Source organism: Stenella coeruleoalba (assembly GCF_951394435.1).
Source record: "Stenella coeruleoalba genome assembly, chromosome: 18".
NCBI lineage: Eukaryota > Metazoa > Chordata > Mammalia > Artiodactyla > Delphinidae > Stenella > Stenella coeruleoalba.
Genome location: NC_137164.1, coordinates 54,438,622 through 54,465,983, shown reverse-complemented (window position 1 = coordinate 54,465,983; position 27,362 = coordinate 54,438,622). Strand labels below are relative to the sequence as shown.

The 27,362-nt window shown below is 33.4% G+C and overlaps 1 long non-coding RNA gene across 1 annotated transcript in view; it reads right to left on the bottom strand.

Annotated features, from left to right (window-relative positions):
* Nucleotides 1–27,362, bottom strand: part of LOC307176704 — a 171,596-nt gene that overhangs the window by 22,705 nt on the left and 121,529 nt on the right. Inside the window, exon 4 of the long non-coding RNA XR_013824869.1 lies at nucleotides 19,364–19,495. This is a non-coding gene — a long non-coding RNA (uncharacterized lncRNA). The remainder of the gene's footprint in view (nucleotides 1–19,363; nucleotides 19,496–27,362) is intronic.

Sequence of the window (27,362 nt, the reverse complement as noted above, 5' to 3'; positions counted from 1 at the left end):
TTTAAAGTCTAAAATATTAAACGATTCAATACTTTAGAGCCTTGAAAAATGGAGAATTAACAACTACTTTGCCCCTGGTGGGAGAGGCAAGAGAGGGGTAGAAGATTAAGAGGCACAAACTATTATGTATAAAATATATAAGCTACAAGGATGTATTGTACAACATGGAGACTATAGTCAGTATTTTGTGGTAACTGTAAATGGAATACAACCTTTAAAAATTGTGAATCACTATGTTGTACACCTGTAACTTATGTAATACTGTACATCAACTATATTTCAATAAAAAATGAAAAAAAATTCTTTCCACCCATAAAAACTACTGTATTTAATTCAGAATTATGCGAGAAAAGAGAAATGAAAAAGTCATAAATGAGGACACAGCGCATAAGATAAAATGGTAAGAGAGTACATTACTATAAGAGAGACAGAGGAAGGAAGAAAGGAAGGAAGAAAGGAAGGAAGGAAGGAAGGGAGGAAGGAAGGAAGGAAGGAAGGAAGGAAGGAAGGAAGGAAGGAAGGTTAGTAGAAGCAAAATCCAGAGAATTAATGGGACTGTGTTCTTCTCATAGACGGAAGTATTAATGTTGGAAAGTAGCAGCTAAATGTATTAATCTGCAACAAGACTCAAAGGGGAAAATAAAGTTGTCAAGGAAAACACGGAGAAGGTTAATGAACAAAAGGCATTTTTCTTTGCTTTTCTTGTGTGTATTTTTCCCCTCTACTCCTGTGCTTATGAGGCTCACAGTATAGTGTTAAATAAACGCATTTAAAAAATAGAAGACAACTTCAACAGTTTTTGAGGGGGACAAATGGTAGCTTAGCTACAAGAGCTCTGGCTGTTACAATCCTGGTGCGGATCACTGCCTCTAAACTGATCTTGTCTGTCTTTGTTGGAGAATCATTCTGTAAAAAGTCAATTACTGGATTTATTTTTCTAAAATGATGAAAGGATTTTGTTCTCCAGGACCCTGTTATATTATTAACATGAGAAGCAATTAACAAACCACTCCACAGTTCAGCAACTTATGTTATCAAATCATAATGATAAAAGCATGTATGTAGCATCATTTGTTATCTCTTCACCTTTGGATTTGTCTCCAGATTTTTAAGACCTATAATGTATAGTGGGATATACTATAATAAATAATGGGAAATGAATTTATCTTTATTACTGTTTACTATCCAAAGCATTATAAAGTCTAGTCAATGTTACAAATTCCCGAGGAATATGAATTATTTATAACTTTTAATTTTTTTAAGATTTTTCACTTGGGGATTATAGCTTGAAATGATGCTTTAATGATTTTCAAACTGGCAAAGCCCAAAGCACTTCCATTACTGTTTCTCATGCTTACTATTTCATTCTAATAGCAAGTATTGTCTACATTAGGGATCTGGGTTTGCAAGCCATTAGAAATCCAACAAAGCATTCATTTATAGTCAGAAATAAATCTTGAAATTATTGATATCCCCTATTTGGGACACTAAAATATTTTTTTAAAAATCAGAGATGAAAAAGAAAACACCAGGAAAGAATAAAGGAAGAAGACATCTTGGAATACCAGGATCAAATACCTCATCATATGTTACTATAATTTACCCTTGTGCCAGAGCATTAACTTCTAATTTAATTTCATAAAATTGAACACAAGTGCATAAAACACTGAAATCTTTGCTTATTAACAATCAAGGGACTTCCCTGGTGGCTCAGTGGATAAGAATCCACCTGCCAATGCAGGGGACACGGGTTCGATCCCTGGCCCGGGAAGATCCCACATGCTGCGGAGCAACTAAACACGTGAGCCACAACTACTGAGCCCGCGCACCTAGATCCCGTGTTCCGCAACAAGAGAAGCCACTGCAAGGAGAAACCCGTGCACTTCAACAAAGAGTAGCCCCCGCTCGCTGCAACTAGAGAAAGCCCGCGTGCAGCAACAAAGACTCAACACAGCCAAAAATAAATAAAATTAAATCTTAAAAAAAAAAAATCAAAAAGTTACTTTTTTGTTTCTAACTTTTGTTTTTCACGAACATTAATGTTTAAATATCTAAATAGGCTTTGCATAGTTACTCTAAAATCCATATCTATGTTAAAATACACATTTATTTGCTATTCTGTGAATTTTTTTTTTTTTTTTTTTTTTTGCGGTACTCGGGCCTCTCACTGTTGTGGCCTCTCCCCTTGCGCAGCACAGGCTCCAGACGCGCAGGCTCAGCGGCCATGGCTCACGGGCCCAGCTACTCTGAGGCATGTGGGATCTTCCTGGACTGGGGCACGAACCCGTGTGCCTCGCATCAGCAGGCAGACTCTCAACCACTGCGCCACCAGGGAAGCCCTATTCTGTCAATTTTTTAAAGTTCATTTTCCTTTTTAGTAAAAAGTCTTAGGATTAATATATTTTCTATGATGTTCTGACATTATAAGGATTATGGAGAAAGATTTAGATTAATTCTGGGGATCCACTGAATCTTTGAGTGTGTTATTAAAAGATACTATTCCTTAAGTCTGAAGATTAAGTGAAGAATTGGGGTACTTAAATGTTCACTGTATATTTATAGACATTCCCGAATATCAAAAACCAGAATTTAAATGTGAATCAGTGTTAGAATTATAATGCCTTAAACTCCCTGGAGTGTGGCATTAAAGAATATTAGCTGGGAAATAACCATTGTCTCAAAAATCATAATTGTTCATGGGGCAAGTGCTTCCTAGCCCCACAATTGCACATGCTTCTTTAAATGGTAGCTTTTAGTTTAGTTTAGTTTAATTCCTTTTGTTCCTTTTGCTTTTTTGGCATGAATTAATGTTGGCTCTTTTTTGCTCCAGCTCTAAAAGCTCTTCTTAGCCTTAGCAAACCCTTTCCCATCATATGCCATATTATTATCTGTAATGATCTAATTAATAGTTAAAGTGCCATTTCCTTTTTGATTTCTCTAATGTGTTCCAAATACTCCACTGTGGCTTGATATTTTTTGCTTTTTAAATTAAAAATGTAATCCAGAGAACTGGTATGATGAATTATATTTGGGTAAGTACCAGTCATCAGTCATCCAAGGTGTTGTTTTAGTAATAATAACAATAGCAAAATAGTAATAGTAATCTTTGAATTTAATATAAATTATGCCGTTTTTCTTCATGAAAACTCTGTGAGATATTACTAACTCTGTTTTGAAAATGTGACGACTAAGACATGGAAAGTTTGTGACTTTTTCACAGATCACACATCTAGAAATCAGCAGAGTTTAGATTGAATCCAGCCCTTCTGGCTCAGTTTTCTTTCTACAAAACCTCAGCTGCTAGCCAAGAAAACACTCCAAGGAAAGCAGCCTTTAAAAACCGAGCCTTTAAATCCATTTTTAATTGGATTGTTTTTGTTGTTGTTCTTATTGACTTGTATAAGTGCCTTATATATTTTGGATATTAACCCCTTATCATATATGTGGTTTGCAAATATTTTCTCTCATTCTGTAGGTTGCCTTTTTGATTTGTTGATTATTTTACTGTCTGTGTAAAAGCTTTTTAGTTTGATGTAGTCCTGCTTGTTTTTATTGGCTTATGTTGCTTGTACTTTGGGTGTCATAACCATAAACTTATTAAGACCAATGTCAAGAAGCTTTTTCCCTATGTTTTCTTCTAGGAGTTTTATGGTTTGTTTAATCCATTTTGAGTTAATTTTTGTTAGTGGTGTAAAATAGGGTTACAGTTTCATTCTTATGCATGTGAATATCCAATTTTCCTAGGAACATTCATCGAAAGAGATTATACGCAATGGTGAAAGTTTGAAAGCTTTTCCTGTAAGATCGGGAAAAAGACAAAGATGCCCACTCTCACCACTCTTATTCAACATAATACTGGATATCCTAGCCAAAACAACCAGGAAAACTAACTAAATAAATAAATGTCATACAGATCAGAAAGGAAGAAGTAAAATTTATGTGTGCAGATGACATGCTCTTACATACAGAAAATCCTAATATTCCACCTAAAACCATTTAGAACTAATAAATGGAAACAGTAAAGATGCAGGATACAAAATCAGTAAAAAAAAAAAAAATCAATTGCTTTTCTATACACAAACAACAACAAACTTAACAGAAAGAGAAATAAAGAAAACAATTCCATGTGCTATAGTATCAAAAACACTAAAATACTTAGGAATAAATTTAGCCAATAAGGTGAAAGATCTGTACACTGAAAGATCTAAAACATGGATAAAAGCCTTTCACTTGTTAGGACAGAGTGGCAACTTCTAAGCTTCTCCCATGCAGACCAGAAGATGGAAGTCCTTGAATTATATTTGGAGCTAGAATTAAGTATAGATTCTACTCGTTTAATAATAGCAATCTTTTAACTTCATGACTTCAATACACTTTTATTAAGAATGTAACAACTTTTGAAGCATTATGTTGGAATGCTGGCCAACATATAAGTAAATTAGTATTGTTTGCTTACTCTATTTTTTTGTGTACAATTTTAGCCAAAAAGTTTTTCGCTTAATTGTTGATCTATATCCTTCAGTAATAATTATAGGTGGTATTTTTTAAAAGTCATTGCTTCAAACAGCATTTATTAATAATGGTGACCAGCATTATTGAAGAATATTGGTAACGACATAGATTTATCATGATCCCTTATTTTTCCTAATAACTCCATTTTCACTATTTTGTCTTTACTTTATTCAAAGCATAAGTTCACTTGTACCAACAAGTATTTATTTCAATTTAAATTGCTGTGACACCCACATAATTGTTCCCTACATATATTACTTGTTTTCAAAAAATACATACACACACATGCACACACACACACACACACACCAGCCCTTACCATTAACAAATGTTTAATGAAACAACCAAATCCAAAATTATTAACCCAATCAGGTATTTTAAAAAATAGTATTTAAAAGTATAATCATTGTTATTAGTCTCTGTATACAGTAGTTTATATTACCAAGAACAGTTTATATAATGAAGAATAAAAAGTTTTCTGAGTTTTAAGTCTATGACTCAAAATGAAGAAATATCTTCTATATTAGTAAATTAAACTTTAAAAATAAGATTAACCTTAGAAGCTCCTTTGTGACCCTAATTTATTTTATAATTTTATGATATCAATGTAATCATAAAATGTTTCAATATTATACATGTTCTCCAAAAATCGTTCTTTTCTTTAAGGAGTAGTAACTTTCAAAATAAAATTAATTAGGTCATAGCCTTTTATTTCTAACTTCTAATTCCTCCCATCTTATACCATTTATCATTTATTTTCCTAAATAAACTTTTTTTTGGTAATGAGTTATGCATACTAGAACTTAGAACGGGTTTTGTATACCAATATCTCTATGAGGCTCTTCTTACACAGAATATAGCTCTATTAGAAAATAATTGAAAAAGGACCTTGCTATAAAGATAAAAACAATCCTAAAGTAATAAAGTGGACTACAGAAGTCATCTATTTAATTGAGTAGTCAAACCACTGAAACCTACAATGAAAACACCTTCTAGTACATTTGATAAATAGTTTTAAAGGGAAAAAGTAAAACGTAATGCATTTTGTGCTATTTTATCTAGACTTCATTGGGTAGATACATTTATATTACTAAAATGACTGTAAATATAAAGAGATGGTTGAGGAATTTTTTTAATAAAATTGACGTTTTAAAAAATAAATTCATTTAAAAATGAATAAAAAATAATTAGAAATTCACAGTGTTTGCTACCTGGTTAAAGCTTATGTCTATACAACCAACATCATAATCAAACTTTTGCACAAACACAGTTTTAATAATCTGTACATATTATTCTAATTACCTTAAGATTTTTAGCTTTAGATAGATATTTAAACATTTATATAAATGTATATATGTGAATATGCACATATGTATTTGTATGTACAAGTATCACTTACAAATATATCTGGTATAGACCTTCTTCACTTTTCCCTTTTCTCATTTTTGCCTTTAAAATTTTTTTTTTATAAATTTATTTATTTTTTATTTTGGCTGCATTGGGTCTTCGTTGCTGCTCGTGGGCTTTCTCTAGTTGCGGCGAGTGGGGGCTACTCTTTGTTGCAGTGCGCAGGCTTCTCATTGCGGTGGCTTCTTTTGTTGCGGAGCACGGGCTCTAGGAGTGTGGGCTTCAGTAGTTGTGGTGCTCGGGCTCAGTAGTTGTGGCTCATGGATTCTAGAGCGCAGGCTCAGCAGTTGTGGTGCACGGGCTTAGTTGCTCCATGGCATGTGGGATTCTCCCGGACCAGGGCTCTAAGCCATGTCCCCTGCATTGGCAGGTGGATTCTTAACCACTGTGCCACCAGGGAAGCCCTTTGCCTTTTTTTAAATAAAAAAGATTCTTTATTTAATACTTGTAGACATAAAGATAAAACGTGTAATTCCATTTAGTTTCTCAAAGGGTTTTGCAGAACTTTTATAAAATTACAAAATGTTATTTGGGAATATTTTCTATTTTATTTATATTTAGAAAACTTTTGATTAAACTAAGTTTAACAACAAATCATTCAGTTTCTGGCCTAGTTATAGAAGCATCATTAGAATTTCCCTATATCAACAAGAGTTTGAAGTAAATCCACACAATCACATATAATTCTGAATTATGGATTTTATTATAATACACTCACAATACGGAGCATAGAAAAGCATTTTCCCCATGAATATCATAAAATATTTCATCTACTATATATGAAGACATTATTAATAGTATAAAAATTTGCAGAAAGTATTATAAAATGAAACCTTTGTACTCAAAAGCTAGCAAAGCATACTATGTATACTTGCTTGACAAAGAATGGCTTGCTCTTAATAGAGAAAAGGCTTTATTAATCTGGATAAAAGTTAGGCATGTGTATGTCTCATTCTCCTGATGCTTGGTAAGTAAATAATGCATTTCTTTACTTTGCAAGGTGTATATATTACCTTCTGAGCACATGTAAATATAGTTTACAAGAAATGTAGTTTTTGCTCAAAAGAGACTTGGGGCAGAAAAACCTACTTAAAAAATAAAAAGTTTGACAAATAAGAACTGATTCAGCTGCTTTAAAATCCACCTTGATGAAAATGGCACTTCTTTTGTGACTAGTGAATCTACTGTTAGAAAAGGAAACAGATAAGCAAGAGGAAGTAGGAGAAAATAAAATAGTTGGAGGTGATAAGATTATCTGGGTGCAGCACACACTTTTAAGATGACAAAGGTGCTTCAAGTATTTTGGTCAATTTTCTATCCTTTTGGGGAAAGTGATGTAACACTTAGGAGAATCAATATATAAATGTTTTTTTAAAAGAACTGAGATTAATAAAGAGCTCTCAAGAAATACACACATTCACACACACATATTGTGTCAGAAAGAGAATGTTAGTCAATCATTAATCTTTTTAGAACAAATTTCATCACCTCTTCCTTATTCCCACCCCCAGGAATAAAGAAGAAGGGGAAACTACAATTCTGATTAATTACCTCTTATAGGTAAAAAGTAAAATGGGAAATGAAACTCTTGTATATAAAATCTTATCATGAATTTTATTGTGAATTTTGAGCCTGAAGAGATATTTCATGATTTAAGATAATTATATTATGGAATATAGGCAGATTTTAAACTACTTTAAAAACTTGTCTGATACTGAGTAGTTATGCAATAAGTAAAGGAGGAACATCACACACCATGACCCTTATTGGCCTCAGGAAAGAAATAAAAAGAAAAACATGAAAAGAAAAGAAACACATCATCCTATAGTTTTAGTATCAGAAATCAAGTAGATAAGTCTTGTACATCCGAGAAAACATAAAGCACAAGTCTGAGGAAATCAGTTAATACATATAAAACAGATGAGAGAATGATATTTAAAATTGATAAGGAGGCTACATCTGACAATGAGATCAATTATAATTTCCTTGTTCTTTCAAAATGAGAATTTCTTGGGCAGATACTTTATTTGTATTTTTCCCAGGTTTATTGAGGTATAACTGACAAAATTGTAACTATTTAAGATACACAGCATTTTGATATACATATATTTTTACATTTACTTTATTATTATTTTTGTAATTAATTAATTAATTTTGTCTGTGTTGGGTCTTTGCTACTGCGCATGGGCTTTCTCTAGTTGCAGCGAGCAGAGGCTACTCTTCATTGCGGTGCACAGGCTTCTCATTGTGGTGGCTTCTCTTGTTGCAGAGCACGGGCTCTAGGTGCATGGGCTTCAGTAGTTGTGGCACACAGGCTCAGTAGTTGTGGCTCGTGGGCTCTAGAGCGCAGGCTCAGTAGTTGTGGTGCACGGGCTTAGTTGCTCCATGGTATGTGGGATCTTCCCAGACCAGGCATTGAACCCATGTCCCCTGCATTGGCAGGTGGATTCTTAACTACTGAGCAACCAGGGAAGTCCTTGATATACATATAGATCCCAGAATTTATCATTTTATAAATGATATTCTGTATCCTTTGACCATCACCTGCCTACTTCCCCCATTCCCTGCCCCTGGCAATGACCATTCTACTCTCTATATCTGAGTTCAATTATTATTATTACTATTAATAATAATTCCACACTAGGATGTGGAATCTTCCACCTATAAAAATGAGACCAGATTTAATAAATCACTGAGGAATGACCCAAAGTCATTCTCATAAAATATATATTGACAATTAAACTAAGTGGAGATGACTCTGGCAGAATTACCCTTAATTCTCTTAATTACAGGGCAAAGAGTGGCAATTAAAGGCATCTATGCAAACCATGTTATAGAAAACTATTCGACTCAACATATGGTTATACAAGACTAAAGGCCAACAAGAAAACAGGTACTTGCCAATTGGCGGAAAATATATCTGGAATCGTCAATTGCATCTACCTACATGGAAGACAGTTCAAACAGCAACCAAAGTACAAAACGTATACATCATAGTAAAAGTTTTGCCTACAAAAATTGAAGTAAAAAAATGAAATAAAAATACTATAAAAATTGAGGCTTTAAAAGCCCAGATATTCCATTGTATATATACAATGGAATATTACTCAGCCATAAAAAGGAACGAAACTGAGTTATTTGTAGTGAGGTGGATGGACCTAGAGACTGTTATACAGAGTGAAGTAAGTCAGAAAGAGAAAAACAAATAACGTATGCTAACACATATGTATGGAATCTAAAAAAAAAAAAAAGAAAAAAATGGTCAGAAGAACCTGGGGCAAGACGGGAATAAAGATGCAGACCTACTAGAGAATGGACTTGAGGATATGGGGAAGGGGAAAGGGAAGCTGGGACAAAGTGAGACAGTGGCATGGACATAAAACACCACCAAATGTAAAATAGATAGCTAGTGGGAAGCAGCCACAAAGCACAGGGAGATCAGCTGGGTGCTTTGTGACCACCTAGAGGGGTGGGATAGAGAGGGTAGGAGGGAGGGAGATGCAAGACGGAAGAGATATGGGTACATATGTATATGTCTAACTGATTCACTTTGTTATAAAGCAGAAACTAACACACCATTGTAAAGCAATTATACTCCAATAAAGATGTTAAAAAAAAAAAAAAAGCCCAGATAACTCTAAACTTTTCATTCATTTCTGGGGAAAATGTTGGGATAAAATAATTCTATAAATCCTAAGCAGGTGTCTAATTATTTTGTAATACTTCTCCACCAAGGTCACCTACTCCTAGTAATAGTCTAGCAATTGTAATCACACAAACTATTTCATATTCAGGTATTTCACTCTTTATTTACATATCTTCAACATTTCATTTACATCAATTTATTATGATTATGCTTATTAGTCTTCATAAAGATGCCTCAGATACAATTATTGTTTTACTTGATATTTATCCTTCAACTTCCTGCAGGCTTTACATATGTCTACCTAGTTTATATCCATGCTCAGTCAGTTGATGTTTTCCATGGCAATGATATTAATCCTCATGCTTGCTCACTGACATTTAGGTTCGTCTCAAATTATTTCAATTAATCTTCTCTCTACCTCTACTAATTGCTGAAAATAATTTCATAAATTTATAGAATGAGATTACAATAAATTCATGGTCCTTACTTCATTTGCACTTTAATGTTTAACTGAAAATCAAAATGTTTTTCCAAATTGGCAGCTCTTCATCTCTCTACAGTTTCTTTTCTAAACCTTCGTGTTCCTCAAAACTTCCTTAAACCATCTCATTTCCCACTCTACAGAAGAAATAGAAGATATCAGAGGGATTCTTCTTTCTTCACATCTAACTACATTTTTGTTTATTATATCACTTAAATAAAATATAGTATTTCCTATTCCTTTTAAGACCTTTCCTATACCCTATCCTATTTCTGTTTCATTTTCCGTTTACTTTCTTCACATAGTGGAGAGGGTGTTGTTCCTTCTTTTTCTCTTTCAAATACTTGAAATACTGAGACCATACACAGAAACTAGAAGATAATTAGGTAATATACTATTGTTAGTATTTGCACAGTTTGAATGGACAAGTTGGTAGAGCTTCTTACCATATTAATAGATGAAGTCTCTGACTGACCTTCTTTGCAACAGAGTACAATCTAGTTGTGCAATGAGCCTCATATACTAGAATAAAAATTGCCCAAATTATATAGTCTTCTTAAAACAGAAAGATCCAAATTGAAAAAAAAAAAAAAAGGCAATAGCATGTGTACCTCCAGCTATTAAATTTCCAGAGAAAAAAATATATGCCAGTTGACTTTTCAATGGGAAATTTAAAAATACACATTAATTACTAACCTTCAACTTAGACCTCTCCTGCTGGAAACAGTATTGCTGCAGTATAATCACCACAGTTGAACTGAAACCAAGTCATTTTTCAAATGTGACTAGAGTTGCCAGATTTAGCAAACAGAGGTACGAAAGCCCAGTTAACCTTAAATTTCAGATAAACAACAAAATTACTTTTAGTCTAAAAATTGCAATTGTGTGAGACATAATTATACTAAAAATTATTTGTTGTTTATCTGATATTCAAATTTAATTGGATTTTTAAAATAATTTTACCTGGAATACAACCACATATGTGTCTTATTTTTAAAAAATAACACTTCACAGAAGCACATCTTACCAGAAAGGCCAGAAAAAATAAAATCACAGAACCAGCATCCTACCTACATATGTATCACAAGCAGATTCACAGCCTCTATAGTAGTGATCCCAAGTAAAATGTTCTCAGAAGCAAAGAGATGGTACAATATAGACCCATATTGCTGCTAAAAGCAGACAAAAAAAAAACCAAAAAAAAAAAAAAAAAAAACATGGCAGAGATGGCAGCATTTGGTGTTGAGTAAGGGGTGGAAATGGAATAAATTTCAAAAAAGGACATGGAAAAGAAAATTTGTCTTAATTTTATATACATAGGGAACATCTGGATTTTGTTAATTTTACATACATAGGGAACATCTGGATTTTGCTGAGGTTTATGTTTTGTAACATAAGCTCAAGAAAGAGCAATATCTCATCAAGGGGTATCTTAATCTATTTAAGCTGCTATAACAAAATACTACAGACTGGGTAGCTTATAAACAACAGAAATTTATTTCTCATATTCTGGAGACTGGAAGTCCAAGATCAAAGTGCCAGCATGGGCCGGTTCTGGAGAAGGCCTTCTTCTGGGTTGCACACTGCTGACTTCTTACTGTGACCTCACATGGTGGGAGGTGTAAGAGAGCTCTCTCCTCTTTTGTAAGAACATTATTCTTATTCATGAGGGCGCTGCTCTCATGACCTAATCACCTCTGAAAGGATTTCAATACATGAATTTTGGAAGGACACAAACATTCAACCGTAGCAAGTGAGGAATTGTGGCAACATAATTACATATTTTGAAGGGAAAATATGCCTATGGATGCTAGTAATCTTTGTGTGAAATGAGCCTGACATCTTGAAAACTGCAGAAAATTTCAATATTGGCAATCCTAGCTTCCAGGTTTTCTTTGAGAGTTCTTTCTTCAACTGTCTTCAATACACATTTTCATAACTTTAATTGTATTTCCATTTTGAGTCCCTTACATATTGAATATAGTGAGGGCTCTACTTAGTTAAAAGAAAACTGAGCTCCAAATTTCAGAGTAAATATTTGGGGTAAAATTCATGGGACACCTTTTCTGAAATCCTAATCTGTGTTTCCATTTGGTTTCTCTATCCCCAGCAAAGCTCCAAGCAATAACAGTTTATTATCCTCGCCATTCACTGTAGTCCCTTGCTCTGGTATTCTTTAGCATTTAATACTCTGACTCTAGTAACTGTCTTTTCTCATGCCCTAACATTTGCATTACTTGGAAAATTCCCCTCAAGATTCTTGTACTGAATTAATTGATGATGTTTCCAAACCTGGCCACTATGGACACTTTGAGAGTAAATTTATCACTTTTCATACTAGCCTCTAAACCCTCAACTTTTCTCAGTCATTGAATCATGCTATTTCAGTGGCAGCAGAAAAAAATATCATTTCTGACATTTTCTTATTGAATCAGATATATTTGATAACATTGTTCTATGTAATCCTATTTAAATTATAAATACATTTAGAATATTTTAAAATTTAAATTTAAATAGTTATAAAGAGGAAATTTACACAGTGATAAAGGGGAAATTTCAGATGTGACCAAAAAATGCCAAAACAAAAATACATACAGGAAATATGAACTGGAGTCAAGGGTTCATGGGAGTGACTTAGTTGAAGGTAGATTTGGGTACCACAATGAGAGGATTCTCAAATGATAGAAGAAAGTAATGTTTTCAAATTTTAAGGTACCTCAATACATGGGAGCTTAGTTTAAAACAAAGATCACCAGGTGCCAACCTCAAAGACTTTGATTCATTACAACTGTGTTTCGGGCCACAAAATGGTATTTTAATCTGTTGCTGAGGTTATTTTGATGCAATTTGTCCATAGCTCTCACATTTGAAACTGTACTAAGTTTTTGAATTTAAACTTGAAAAGTCGTGAGAATATTTTGGTTAAGAACAAAGCCTCTGCAGTAGAACTATGTGGTTTCACTACTTTCTGTTGTTTCCTTGCCTGTACACTCGAGTGGTAAAAACAGTACGTACTCCACAGAGTTTTGTGAGACATGAATGAATTAATGTTCCTAATTCACTTTGAACAGTGCTTAACCACCACCATCAGTAAACCTTCAATAAATGTTAGCTATTATTACTTCATGGTTAATACTATTATTTAATATACCATATATGAACTAGAAATGGCTTATCATCACAGATACATGTGACAAGCAGAAAATTATTTCAAAAATCTGATAGTGTTTTCAAAACAGCTTAGAAGGACTCTACTTAAAAGAATCTTTATAATGATCTATTGTGACAGGAGAGTGTAAAATTGGAAAGTTAGGATTTATTTTAACATCAAATATTTTTGTAGTGTATGTATACTAGACTCTGTTGCAATGCCTCATGTCAAAATTCACATTGGATATATCATATTAAATACTATACAGTATATATTTTTACTATTCCATCATATTATTATATGTTCTTACCTATTATAGACTCTAATAGCATAATAGTCTCAGTATGCATCCAAAAATATTCTTATATGGAAATTCTTTTTCAGTTACACCGTGCCTTTTCAATAAAGAGATCTCAAATTATATTACTAAAATTAAAAAATGTCCAATGAATTCTCTGTGGATAGATGATAGCTAGATGAAAGAGAAAGAAAGAAAGGAAGGAAGGAAGAAATAAAGAAAGAAAGGAAGAAAGAAAAGAAATTTTACATTCTTATATCCTACTTCTCAATTTACCTTTATAAATATTATATTAAGGGCAGAAGAAAAACAAAGTATCTGATACTTTCCTGATTCCTTCTGAAATCAGTAATAATATTGGTTTCTATCATATGACATATCTGAAATTTTAAATTTGAGTGTAAGCAATTAGGTGAATTATCAGTGTAGAACATTTTAAAATGCATTGAAAGACCAAGAACACAAGACTACTGTATTTAAAGATGAGGTCGTCAGTTTTTAAAGAAAGAAATAATACTTATAAAAATGGTATCACATATGGGCATTGTTAATCACACTAAAGGCGTTAAAGTGTTCAAGTCACTCATCCAAGAGGGCTATATCACCACTGAAGTGATAATTGTGTCCTTTAGAATTTTCTTCAACTTATCTTGCATTTCTATAATAACAATGAGGAGAATGATCTAGTTAAGTATAAATATATCTGCTCAAATCAGGAATTGCATGAAACAATATGGAAAATCCCCAAATCAAGTATTTTTAATAATGTAAACTATGCTTATACTGTATCTTAGTCACTTAAGATGGTTAAAGATCATTATATCTTAAAATATATGCATTTAAACCTGCAATAAGAGAGATAGAATTGAAATTATTTATGAAAATACTTAGCATTATTTAGAAGCTAGAAGTCAAAAAGAATTCCCTTAATTACATTTCAAGTATAGGTTGATGTTTGGTGATATTATTTATTAACAAACATCTATTCAAATAAATAACTATACCACACATTTGTAGGATGAATACAAATGTGATCTTTGTTCAGATCTTTCTGAACAGAATTCACAGAAGCCTTTCAATATCAAAATTCCCTATCTGTTCAGCAAAACAGGATATCAAGCAAAAAAGGTTTTATTACTAGAATATGAAAAGATCTTTAAAGTTTGTTTTTGAGAGGAGTTATTATTTTGTATGTTTTATATGTTGTATATTGGTTTACTTATTTTATTTTCATTTTCCCACAATAAAAAGATCAGGCGATGAAATTATGTAGTTTTATGAGGCTCACCTATTATGCGTTACAGTTTTCTAACCAGTATGCTATGCATCTTGATTCATTGAAGATGCTAAAGAATCTCTTTAAGCACAGGTTTAATGAGCACCACATGATGTTTCATTTGTGATTTCTCACCGGGAAATTCCAGAAATAATTAGTGCCACTGAAACACTGTGGAACAGAATCAGACCTCTAGTTATATCATGAATTAGAAATGAGAGTTATTACATTAATCAAAAAGAGAATAAAACATTGACATATCCTTAGGACATTTTTACTTATTTCCAATTATTCTCTTTAGAACATTCCTTGATACTCAGGTATAAACAGAGCCACTGCCTGTAGCAGTGCAGGCTCTCTCTCCTTGTGCCCACTGCTCTTACAATCTCTTTATTCCTTTAATTACAGTAAATGTCTATTTCTTCTACCTATAAGATTTTCGTTGCCATTTTCTCCAGGTTTTGGCCACTAGTGCTCCTCTCTTTCAGACACTAGTAGGAAACTGTTTTTGTTTTTTAGGGCCAGCAATCTGGGGGGAGAAATTATAACAAAGATTTTGTCCTAAAAACATATTTTGGGGCTTCACTGGTGGCGCAATGGTTGAGAGTCCGCCTGCCTATTCAGGGGACACAGGTTCGTGCCCCGGTCCGGGAGGATCCCACATGCCGCGGAGCGGCTGGGCCCGTGAGCCACGGCCGCTGAGCCTGCGCGTCCGGAGCCTGTGCTCTGCAATGGGAGAGGCCGCAGCAGTGAGAGGCCCGCGTACCGCAAACAAACAAATAAACAAAATAAACATATTTTGTTTTGTTCTCTTTTCTTTTCTTTCTTCATTTATTCTTGAGGAGGGGGAAGTGGGAAAGAAGTTGGAAGACATTCAGCTGTGTTAAAAGTAGGCTAGCATGTTCATGTTATTATGAATTGTCCCAGTGGTTAATTAACAGCTATCATTTCTTCCATCTCTCTAGCTCAACTATATATTAATAGGGATCTCCTCAAACCCTTTAAATGTCATTAAGTACAAAAGGAAGATTAAAAGTAGCTGGCGTAAAACGAAATTGAGTTATGTGTAATGAGATGGATGGACCTAGAGTCTGTCATACAGAGTGAAGTAAGTCAGAAAGAGAAAAACAAATACTGTATGCTAACACATATATATGGAATCTAAGGAAAAGAAAAAAAAAAAAGGTCATGAAGAACCTAGGGGCAAAGAACCTAGGGGCAAGATGGGAATAAAGACACAGACCTACTAGAGAATGGACTTGAGGATATGGGGAGGGGGAAGGGTAAGCCGTGACAAAGAGAGTGGCATGGACATATATACACTACCAAACGTAAAATAGGTAGCTAGTGGGAAGAGCCACATAGCACAGGGAGATCAGCTGGGTGCTCTGTGACCACCTAGAGGGGTGGGATAGGGAGGGTGGGAGGGAAGGAGACACAAGAGGGAAGAGATTTGGGAACATATGTATATGTATAACTGATTCACTTTGTTATAAAGCAGAAACTAACACACCATTGTAAAGCAATTATACTCCAATAAAGATGTTAAAAAAAAAAAACATAAATCTAGTAGCCCTATCAGTTTCACGCTTTAATACCCTTTAGGAGGAAAAAAAAAAAAAAAAAAGTAGCTGGCGCTTTCAACATAGAGTAAACCAACTGTATTTTTCCTGGTGTAATTATAAGGCCTATACCAAAAAAACTTGTCCTGGCTTTCTTTTTGTTAAAGTGGATCTTAATCTCCCAAGCCGAACATTTAATATTTGGTAGAATCTATAAAGTTATGGTTCCATTTGGTGGGAAATAATCACATACTCAGAAATAAAAGTTAACTGCAATAATTCCTCTGATTACGAAGTCTCAGAATGTTTCCCCTCATTTGAGCAAATTGAAGCAATAAACTCATGGTTGATAAAACTCAGGCAACTGTGATTGTGTGTGTGTGTGTATGTGTGCATGCCTGCCACAATAGGATATGTCTGATTATAATGCCTTACTTAATTGATTATTACAGTATCTGATTTCTGGTTCTAAGAATAATAGTTTATGGAAAGCAAGGGACCATAAATCTCTTAGAAGACCACCAAGAAAACCTACTAATCAAGGAAAGCTAAGTTTATTGGGTCTACTGCAATAAGGGAAAACAAATCTTAACATATTCTTATAGTATCTCAAAATGTGGAAACTGAAGGAAGATATTTATAGGGTTTTATGGCTCAGGATGTTTATTAAATAATAGCTTGGGATTGGAGAGCAGAGTGAGTTTTGCAAGCCTTGATGAGTAACCTGTGATCGTGATACAAAAGCAACTTAATTAACTCACAGACCTATTTTCCAGAAGCAAGTATTTTTGTTACATATAATTAAATTATTGTTCATTCTTGGTATTATGTAACATAGAGGCCAATATAAATTCTTGACCCAGAAATGATGTTTTAACAAAATAACAGGGAAGTCTATGTCTTCATAATATTTTTTGTTCCAGAGAAAGGACAAACAGCCATTTTAGGCAAAAATAAAAACAACACAACAACAACCAAAACAAAACAAAACTACCACTATCACTATGGGAAAAAAGCAAACAAGCCCTATAAATTCTAATATATGTGTGTGTGTGTGTGTGTGTGTGTGTGTGTGTGTGTGTGTGTGTGTTTAGCTCTTAGAAAGCTTTTCTCCAAAAAAGATTGACTATTCTTTTTTTTTTTAATTGTGGTTAAAAACAGAAAATTTACCATCTTTCTAATGTGTTGTTTTTTGTTTTAAATTCTTTAATTTTCCTATGTTACAGTTAAATATCTTAATAAACGTAGGGAAAAATAAAGTTTTCTACTACCACTGAATGAGGAATTGCAATACCTGTCAGCAGCTACTAGTGGACCATTAGCATCTGAGAATAGAAACAAAACATATCTCACTCAACCCTGAGTCCCCAGTAAACAGCAGAATGCCACATACATAGAAGGAATACAACAGTTTTTAAATGAATATATCAGTACTTAAGTACTATGTCTTCTGGTCCTGGATTTATACATGATTCAACTCAGAAGTAATACTTCTGAGTCATATCATATACTGATTTTCACAACCCTATATGCCAGAAGATGTGGACAACAGCTTTAACATAGCAGAATTGTCATTTCTCAAATTTAACATATGCTCTGTATTTCCTATACAGGTTAAGACCTTGAGGAATCTTTATAATTTCTCCTAAATTATTTTAATAAAATTATGCAGTTTATAGTAATAGAAATCCCAGATAATTTATATTATATTGCCCTTTTTTGGGCAATGTGCACCATCTAAATATCCAGCAAGCTCATAGTAAAATAGAAATCAAACCAATTATCAGAGTAGTGACAGAATAACTGAACTACTGAATTTTTTAAAAAGTCAGCACATTATTTGCCTTTGGGAATAACCTTTGAATATACCACACCACTGATGAACAGGTAAATCAGATTTTTGGTTCAAAATGTACAAAAATATTTCTTTGTCATACATTAACTTTTCACATTGTTGTAATGTTTTCATTGCTTTCATGTTCAAATGATTAACAATCTATTATTTGATAGTTCCTTATGAAGTCTTATCTAATACAAGCCTCAAGAGTAGCTTAACTTTGAAGCCTGATGATCTAATTTTTATAATTAAGTCTTTGCAAGGTCCAATAAATATCTCCTGAGTTTCAGTCAGTCACATGCCATCACATTTATATAGCTTTTATCTAGGCCCATATGACTTTTATTTAGGTCCTCTAGCCATTATTCTATCTTTCCAAATATTTTTTCCTAGATATGAAATGTGAAGACATTCATGGCCATCACCTAGTATCACAGTCTTATAATGAGGTAACAACAGAAAAGTACAGCTTGAACTTCCCATGTTCAATGTATAGGACTAATGGTTTTAAGTCTAGGTGACAACCTCATGTTTGGATTTTATTTATTTTTTGCATTGAATATAAATCAATAATTATACTATTACAACAGTTAAAAATATCTCCATGAATAACAGACTTTCACCTTTGTTTATCTATCTATATTGCAACTGGAGTGAACTTGCATCCCCAAATTCATAAAGTGATTAGAACTGTCTTTTGCAGACTCCATCTATAATTGCCAGATTTCTGCTTTATTATTATTATTATTATAAGTATTTCTTTTCTACACTGTCCTTCCAATCAAACCAGTTACCAAAACATTTCTGTGTCAAATTTAGGATCTGATACCTAGATGCATATTAATCACTTTTACTTTGTTATTATGAAAAATTACTGATGAATACAGTCTCACTTTTATTGTCTCAGTAATTAGACTGTTGGACTTATAAGTCCAGGTGCTGCTTAACTGGGTGGACAAGTTAGAGCTGATCAGAAATGAGACTGTGGGAACTGTTATTGGAAGTACAGGAAGAAAACAGTAATGTGACAAATGATGTTTATTTTCTAATAAACTGATTGTTCAGTAAAGTAACTGAAAACAACCTACTGTGAATAGGACACCAAGGTAGTCTATGACAATAGCGATCAGTTTGCTAGAATTCCTCCTTTCAGTTTAGTTCCCTACCACTATCAGTTAATGTAGAAAACTTACATTTGAAGTCCTTTGTAGGAAGCACAGAACAGTCCTCCTGAAGTGCTAGCTTCACATAGTAAATATGAATCCAGTTTTGATTTTTTTCACTTTGCTTGCCAGATAGATAATCAGCAACACTTGAAAGGGTTCCTAGGAATGAGAGAAGCTTTTTTAAAGTATATAATATAAGAGGATTAGGACATGGTCTCAGACCCAAATTTATAGGTCTGCCTAACATAAATTTCAAGGGAGAAACTCCATGCTTGCTTGCAGGTACCACTCTAAATTTTAACAAGGCCAGTGGTAAAGCTCTAAGACATCTTAGTATAGTAGTTGCAGAATCTTAGCTGATGTGTTTTTAGAATTGGATTCATTTGCTATACTAAACTTTTCCAGAGCACTGAGGTTGTCTAGCAATCTGCAAACATTTGTGTAATCCTTGACAGCAGTAGAAATAAAGTGACTTTCTCAGTCCTATGCAGGGTGCTCTGGTATCCCCAAAGTAGGAACTATGTGTATTAAGAGAGACTTCAACACTGACTGAATATCGCTTTTTGAAGAAGGAAAGACTTCAGGCCATCAAGACATCATATATACCATATGTATGTATGTCTAGAGACAAAAATCTTTTACTTTTACAAGCATTAGTTCTATGAAATCCAACTGCTAGCAAGTTCCTAGTAACATTGGTCAGGAAAAACCTCCTGTGCTTACCTTGAGAGTGGCTTGCAAAAACCTATGCTGACAAATAGCGCATCTTTAATATGTTTTGAATGCTTTTATCTTCTTGGTAGGCATAGTAAGAGTCTGGCGTCTTTAAAATTTATCTTTTATTCAGATGATTTTGTTGATGACACAACACTAACCAAGAAAATAGGTGGTATAGGAAATATTTTGTTAGCTAATTCCCATCATCCAGTCAAATTTTTATGTCTCTTTTATAATCCATGTGCCCACTTTCTTTCATTAAGCATATTTTTGAAAATGAATAAATGTTTTTTATTGTATTAAAAGTGAAGCCTCTATATTTGTAGTCTGTCAGGCTCTGACAGCAGCTTTTGCAATTCTATCAGTAAAATTATTGCATTTAGAAACTTCATCCTTCTGCTCTATGTGAGCTCTACAACGAATTACTAAAATCTGAGCAGGCAGTTGTAAAGCCTTTGAAAAATCAGCTATCAATTTTTTATGAGATTGTTTCATTCTCACTGAAATAAAAAATTCTCTATTTTTAAAAAATGCTCTGTTACATAAGAAACATCAAGCATATATTGCTTATTATTACTGATTATTATTACTAAAAAGAGAGAGAGAAGCAGAAGAAAGAGAAAGACGGGGAGAGAGAGAAAAGTCTACATATCTAACCCTCCAAAATCAATATATAACATCATACCCAAGAAAAAAGGAAAATATTTTCATTTATATCTGCCTCTTGATGTTTCTTTTTGATTGAGTTCAAAGAATTTTGAATTTTTTTCACTCTAATCTCAATATCAGTTCCAATTATTACTAACATTTTTATTATACTTATTTTATATTTTGCTATTAAAAGTAGCTGCATAACAATTCTCAAATATTACTACATGATTGAATTATATATTCATTAGGTAAACTTATTGAAAAAGAAAGAAATATTTGTTATACTTTGTTAAAATGTGATCATTCAAATTGTGTTGAGTGCCCACTAAATGCAGGTTACTTTAATAGACAAAGGGCACATGGGAAAATGACTTGATACTAAGAACAAAACAAAACACTCTGGATTTTGCCATTAAATTGGTCATTTATTACCTGATTGGTTCTACACAAGTTATATAATCTTTTGAACTTCTTAATTCTCATCTTCAAAACAAAAAATGATATCTATTTACCTTTTCTGAGTTGTAGTAAGATAGTAAAGAAGATGGAAGAGAAAGTCTAGAGCCCATTAATCAGACTTGTGCACCAAAGGGCAGGTAGCTACATGGTAAAGTGAATTTCTTACTACAGGCCTTATCCTCCTGATTAGGATCTTATAACATGCTTGTGATAAATAAGTGTACAAAATAGTAATGATTCTCCCAAATATTAATATTTTTTTTATTTTTTCCTATTAACATTTTAACCACTTCTTACTCTAATTTTCATTTCATGCAAGGAATCTGAAAGAAATCTCAGTATTATATTATATTAACTTTAACATTTAGAGTTTTCTTAATCTGTGTGATTTATTCTAATTAGGCCAAACACATTTATTTTTGGATCTTAATCAACCTCTAGTATGATCTACTTTTCATTAACAATTTTGTCATTTTCTTTATTAAGCCTTTCCAAATTACTGTTCCTTGTCAGTTTCTACAACCTGCCTCCAGAGAAGACAATAAAAACAGTATTCTATACAGATTCCATTAAAATAGGCCAGTGTTCTTCAACTATTTCATCTCTGGCATCATTTCATATATAACCATGCAATCATTAAACATAGATAACTGACATACATTTTTACATATATGATTACATCACTCTAATATATTTTAATTGTAGACAATTGTATGATTATATTATACAGTACCTTATTATAAAATAGGATACTAAACCCATTACACCATTACATAATTACACCATTAAATATTATAAATTGAGAAAGTCACATACAGAGAGAATTCACTACTAGCTGAAATATCATATACTAGTTCTAAATTTTCTTGATCTAAGCCACAGAAGCATTTTGTGGTTACCATCCTCTAGGTGAAATTTTCTGCTACAGTGAATTAACTTGATCCAGGGCAAATACGAGAATCTGCCAGAAACATAGGACTCTATTTATTGCTACTGTTCACATGGGCATTGTATTTAAATGTATAATGGAAAGAAAAAAAACTACCAGAGATTATATGTAAATTTCATAATTTAAGGGCCTTAAAATAAATTCTTGAAAGCCTAGTTATTGACATCCTTCTTGAAAAAAATTTTGTAAATCAGGACTTTTAAGTAAATGAGATGATATTAAGTATATTATACAGTCAGCATAAAAATGTAAATCATATAGGTAAGCCCCTTACCACTTCTCAGCTTATTTATGACAATTCCCTAAACAACAATAACAGATATTGGATATGTAGCTACTGAGCCATTTTTATCCTAGAACACAATTCCTGACTCACTCTAAACTTTACTTATCAAGACATAAAAAAATACACTCTCTGAGTAATAAAAAGTGTTGGTTACTGCTGCTATTTTTTAAAAAATTGTTTTTATTTCATGTAATATTACCAAGAGAAAATATAGCGCCTAAAGTGCACGTGTTTAGAGCAACTTTTTTACTTAGTATTTGTTCATGAGGAACTAGTAACAGTTGGGAAAAGTGTTTCTTATTTGTTTGAATTCAAGTTGTATTCAATACATCATAAACCATATTTTAATCACAATGAGTAATGCAATCATGGCGAAATTCTCTGCCATATCATATAGGCAATATTCTAAGAAATAGTTTCTAATTTACATATATGGTTATTATTAAAATATAATTTTTCAAAAGTAAAAACTTTGGCTTTCATGCAAATACAGACAGGACATGTGTCAAAGACTTCATTAAATTCATGAGTTAATGAGGATCCCAATAATACATTAAAACTGGTTTAAGAGAAATTGACCATATATTTATTTTCTATAGGAAAAAATCATGTGCATTGTTATGAAGAATGATTCTTTGCATTGTAATGGTCAGAAAACATTTGTATACCTTCCATTTTCCATAATTTTATTTCTCCCTCTACAGAATTGAAAATAGCCTAGTTAATAACAAAGGCAATCAGTTGTACACTTCTATACAAAACTAGATAATTGTGAGGAGTCTGCTAGACAATACCCAGACCTCCACTGAAAGAATACCCAGTAATCTCTTTTTTTTTACACCAATTTCCAAACCTTGGACAATTTTTCTGTATAATTTTCATTTTTGGATACTATAGATTCACAGTTTAAATTTGTTTCCTATTGAATTTTATGAAATGCATAAAGGCATAAAATGTTACATATATACACACAAAAACTGTATATACATAACTAATATAATAAATTTTATCAGTGCTACTGAATGATGAAAAGAAATAGAACATTTTCTAAGTATTAAAAAATTATTTTTGAACTAAAAATATTATTTTTAGCCAATCTAACTTTCAATTGTGTTTTACAACATACCATTCAGACATATAAGAGCTGAGATTTCTTGAGAACTTATTCAGATAAAACAAGGTATTAATTAAACAAAAAGGTAAACATGTGAATTTAGAAACAATGGCTCCAATGCATTTGTAAGAAATAAGTGTAAGCCTGTCACAGCTTGGTTTGGCAGTGAAATTTATAAATCCATAATTATTTAAATCATCTTTATTGTTTTACAAAATTTTCAACCTTCACATGAAAACTACATGGAAGAATTGTCTGTGATTAAAAAAGAAAAACAAATTAAATAACCTTAGCATGTCCAAACTGATCTATGGCTGCAACTGAAATCAGAGAATAAAAAGAAAAGTTTAAAATGTGAAGGAAAAGGTAGGAACATTTCTCAAAAGCTGAAATAATTATATTGAGTGGGGTTTAATATAACAATGTTTTAAGTGAAGTGAATTCTCATAATTAGAGAAACCCACATTAAAATTACACTGAAATATCATTTTTCAGATTGGTAAAAATCTAATGGTTTAATAACATATTCTGTTACATGGCTGAGGGGAAGCAGATAATTTAGTTATTATTGATGGAAATGTAACCTTCATGGAAGGGGATATGGCAAAATCTATAAAATTCATGTAGCAATCCCAATTTTAAGAATCTATTCCCAAAACTCATTGAAAAATATATAAAACTAAATGCATAAGAACTTTAATTGAACTATTACTTGTAATAGCAAAAACAAAACATAATAACAAATAACTGGACACATGAAATGCCATCAAGGGCATACTGATTAAATAAACTATGATAAATCAACAAAACAGACAACAGCCAGTTCTCAACAAAATGGAAAAATAAACTGCTGTAAAGAGGAAGGAAGGGCTTCCCTAGTGGCGCAGTGGTTGAGAGGCCGCCTGCCGATGCAGGGGACGCGGGTTTGTGCCCCGGTCTGGGAGGATCCGCGACGGGAGAGGCCACAGCAGTGAGAGGCCCGCGTACCGCAAAAAAAAAAAAAAAAAGAGGAAGTAAAATTTTGTATATTACTAATGAGTAATCTCTAGAAAACGCGTATAGTAGTTTTAGTTTAACCTAAGAAAATGGGGGTACACACATACCTACTATACATATACATCTATATGTATTTATGTATGTGTGTAGTGTTTAAAAGGTTATCTCTGAAGAGAGAACAGGGTAAAAAAGCCATGGATTCAATCTAGTCTTCTTTTCTTGTTTTGATTCTAAATCCATAAAAATAATTTGTCAGATTAACATAAAATTAAAACGATCCTTAATAATATAAAATAGTACATTATATATGAACTATTCCAAGTGATTTTTAAAATAATTAATTCATTTATTTATTTATTTATTTTTGGCTGCGTTGGGTCTTCATTGCTGTGCGCAGGCTTTCTCTAGCTGCGGCAAGAAGGGCTACTCTTAGTTGCGGGGCTCGGGCTTCTCATTTCGGTAGCTTCTCTTATTGTGGAGCAAGGGCTCTAGGTGTGCGGGCTTCAGTAGTTGTGGCTCGCGGGCTCTAGATCACAGGCTCAGTAGTTGTGGCGCATGGGCTTAGTTGCTCTGCGGCATGTGGGATTTTCCCGGACCAGGGCTCAAACCCGTATCCCCGGCACTGGCAGGCAGATTCTTAACCACTGCGCCACCAGGGAAGTCCCCCAAGTGATTTTAACACACAGTAATTTGACTATCCATCTCGAGCAAGAAATAATCTATAGACAAAAACACACAACGATAGCCATGTACATATATGTGCATAAATGGTTTAGTAATAGTATCGTTAAGGGGAGTTTTGGCAGAATTGATATTGTTTTATTTATCTGTTTTAATTGTAAGCACATGGTGAAGAATACAATGATCATTCAGCGCTTTGATCCACCACTGTGGTTTGTGCCAAGATGCAAGAATTTTACTTCAAAAAGAAATTTACACCATTTGTGTAAATAACAACCCAAGATAAAAGGGCAAATAATGCCCTACTGTTGTATAGATATGTTTTTGATCTTTTTGTCAGGAACTATAACAGGTATGAGATTTTATTTATACTTAAAAACTAAAATATTGCCTGCCAAACTAAAAACTTCAGATGTTTGCAGAAAACACAAAGACCCTGGGTGGGTGTTCCAGCTACTGATATCACTCATGGCAATAGCAGTAGCTGGAACGTTATCACTTTTATTCTGGTTCCCTCAGACCCAATCCCACAGGATGATGCAAGGAGGGTTAGCTAAAGTATCGTAAATCATCAATAACTTTCTCTCCCTGCAGACTTTTAGCCTAGTCAGTAACAAGTGATCAATTGTACTCACCTATACAAAATCAGGTCATCACAAAGGATCTGCTAGACAGCACCCAGCACCCCACAAAGTAGGTTGTATTGAAGAAGAAGGGTCTTGGCTTTAGGGAGCCAGAAACACTTACAGTGGGAAGTAAACCCGCCTGACTTTTGCCCCAGAGGAGACTGTTTTTATTCTACTGCAGAGTAAGCAAATCTGTCTCTCACAGCAGAACCTAACTCTAAACAAAGGGAGGAGATGGAGGTGATGCAGGCTAGGGTCTCCATTTTTTAGAGGACAGAGCAGAAAGTAGCAGAGAAGATATGGGGGATTGGTAGAGAGTAGTCAGCATGTTTTTCATTTTATTATTTTTCCTTTTCATTGATTGAAATAATATGCATTTAATTTTCTCTGCGCATTCTGGATCCCCGGGCAAAATTCATCAGCAGGTACAACCATGGAACAAGGATAATGCAAGCACACAAGATAGTACTTCTGCAGATTTTTTTTTTAAACATCTTTATTGGAGTATAATCTGCAGATGTTTTTAAGGAAGTACAGGGGACAGAGTTGATGGAGATTGATCTAGCGTTATACTCTCTGTATTTCCCCTGATGATATATATTCTTTTAAAGAACTGTCTCCCTTAGTTTTGATCACTTAGTTCTCAGGGAGTGACGCACTAAAAGGCTGTCTGTGACCATTATTAATTGTTAATGCCCTACCTACTCCTTACCAAAACTAATTACGGCTATATTCTCATCTAAACCAATCTTCCTAAAACTGAATTGGACTGGCTGTTTTCATGATTAAAAGTATAAAACAGCAAGCTATGGTGTAAATCACAATTTTCAGTAATAGAAAGTGGCAGACATAAGTCTTTCCTGCTGCTTTTAATATCCTATCTCTAGAGAATTCTTTTGTGCAATTCCCCCTGTACAGTGGTTTCTTGCAATCCTTCCTTGTTTTGAGAAGACTTGACATACACTCTGTGGTTACATGGCAATCTTTCCTCTTTTACCGAACCTGTGCATGACAATGAGTTGGAAGAGAAAGTACAAGTAAAGCTTGGAGTACTTGTACTTGAAGTACAAGTAAAGGCTTCTTTTACTGTGCTTGGGTTCTAGAACCCAGAGCACCTTTTATAACATTTTTCATGAAATAAATAAGCTGCTTCCCATCTGGCAGAGGACAAAGGGCAATTCCTATTTTCAGCAGTTCACCAGTTTTTGGCTACGTGCATCATTCTAAATTTATCTAAATTCTGAGAATCCCAAGGACTATATGAAGCAGTGATTGCTATTCTCATTAATATTTTGTGTTACATAAAATAACTCTCCCTCTTCAATTTTCTGCATCCAAAATGTCTTTTTAAAGCTCTCCTCTGGTGATGTCTCCCCCATGTTGTCTTTTGTCTTTGTTTTGATTATTTTACTTCATTTCAGTAAGGGTGGGAAAGAAGAAGATAAATTAGCATGGACAAGCCTGCATACCTAAATAGAAATACGTACTTCCAAGCCTTAATTCTTTGCCACCAGATCAGAGACATTGAGATTCTAATGCACAGCCAG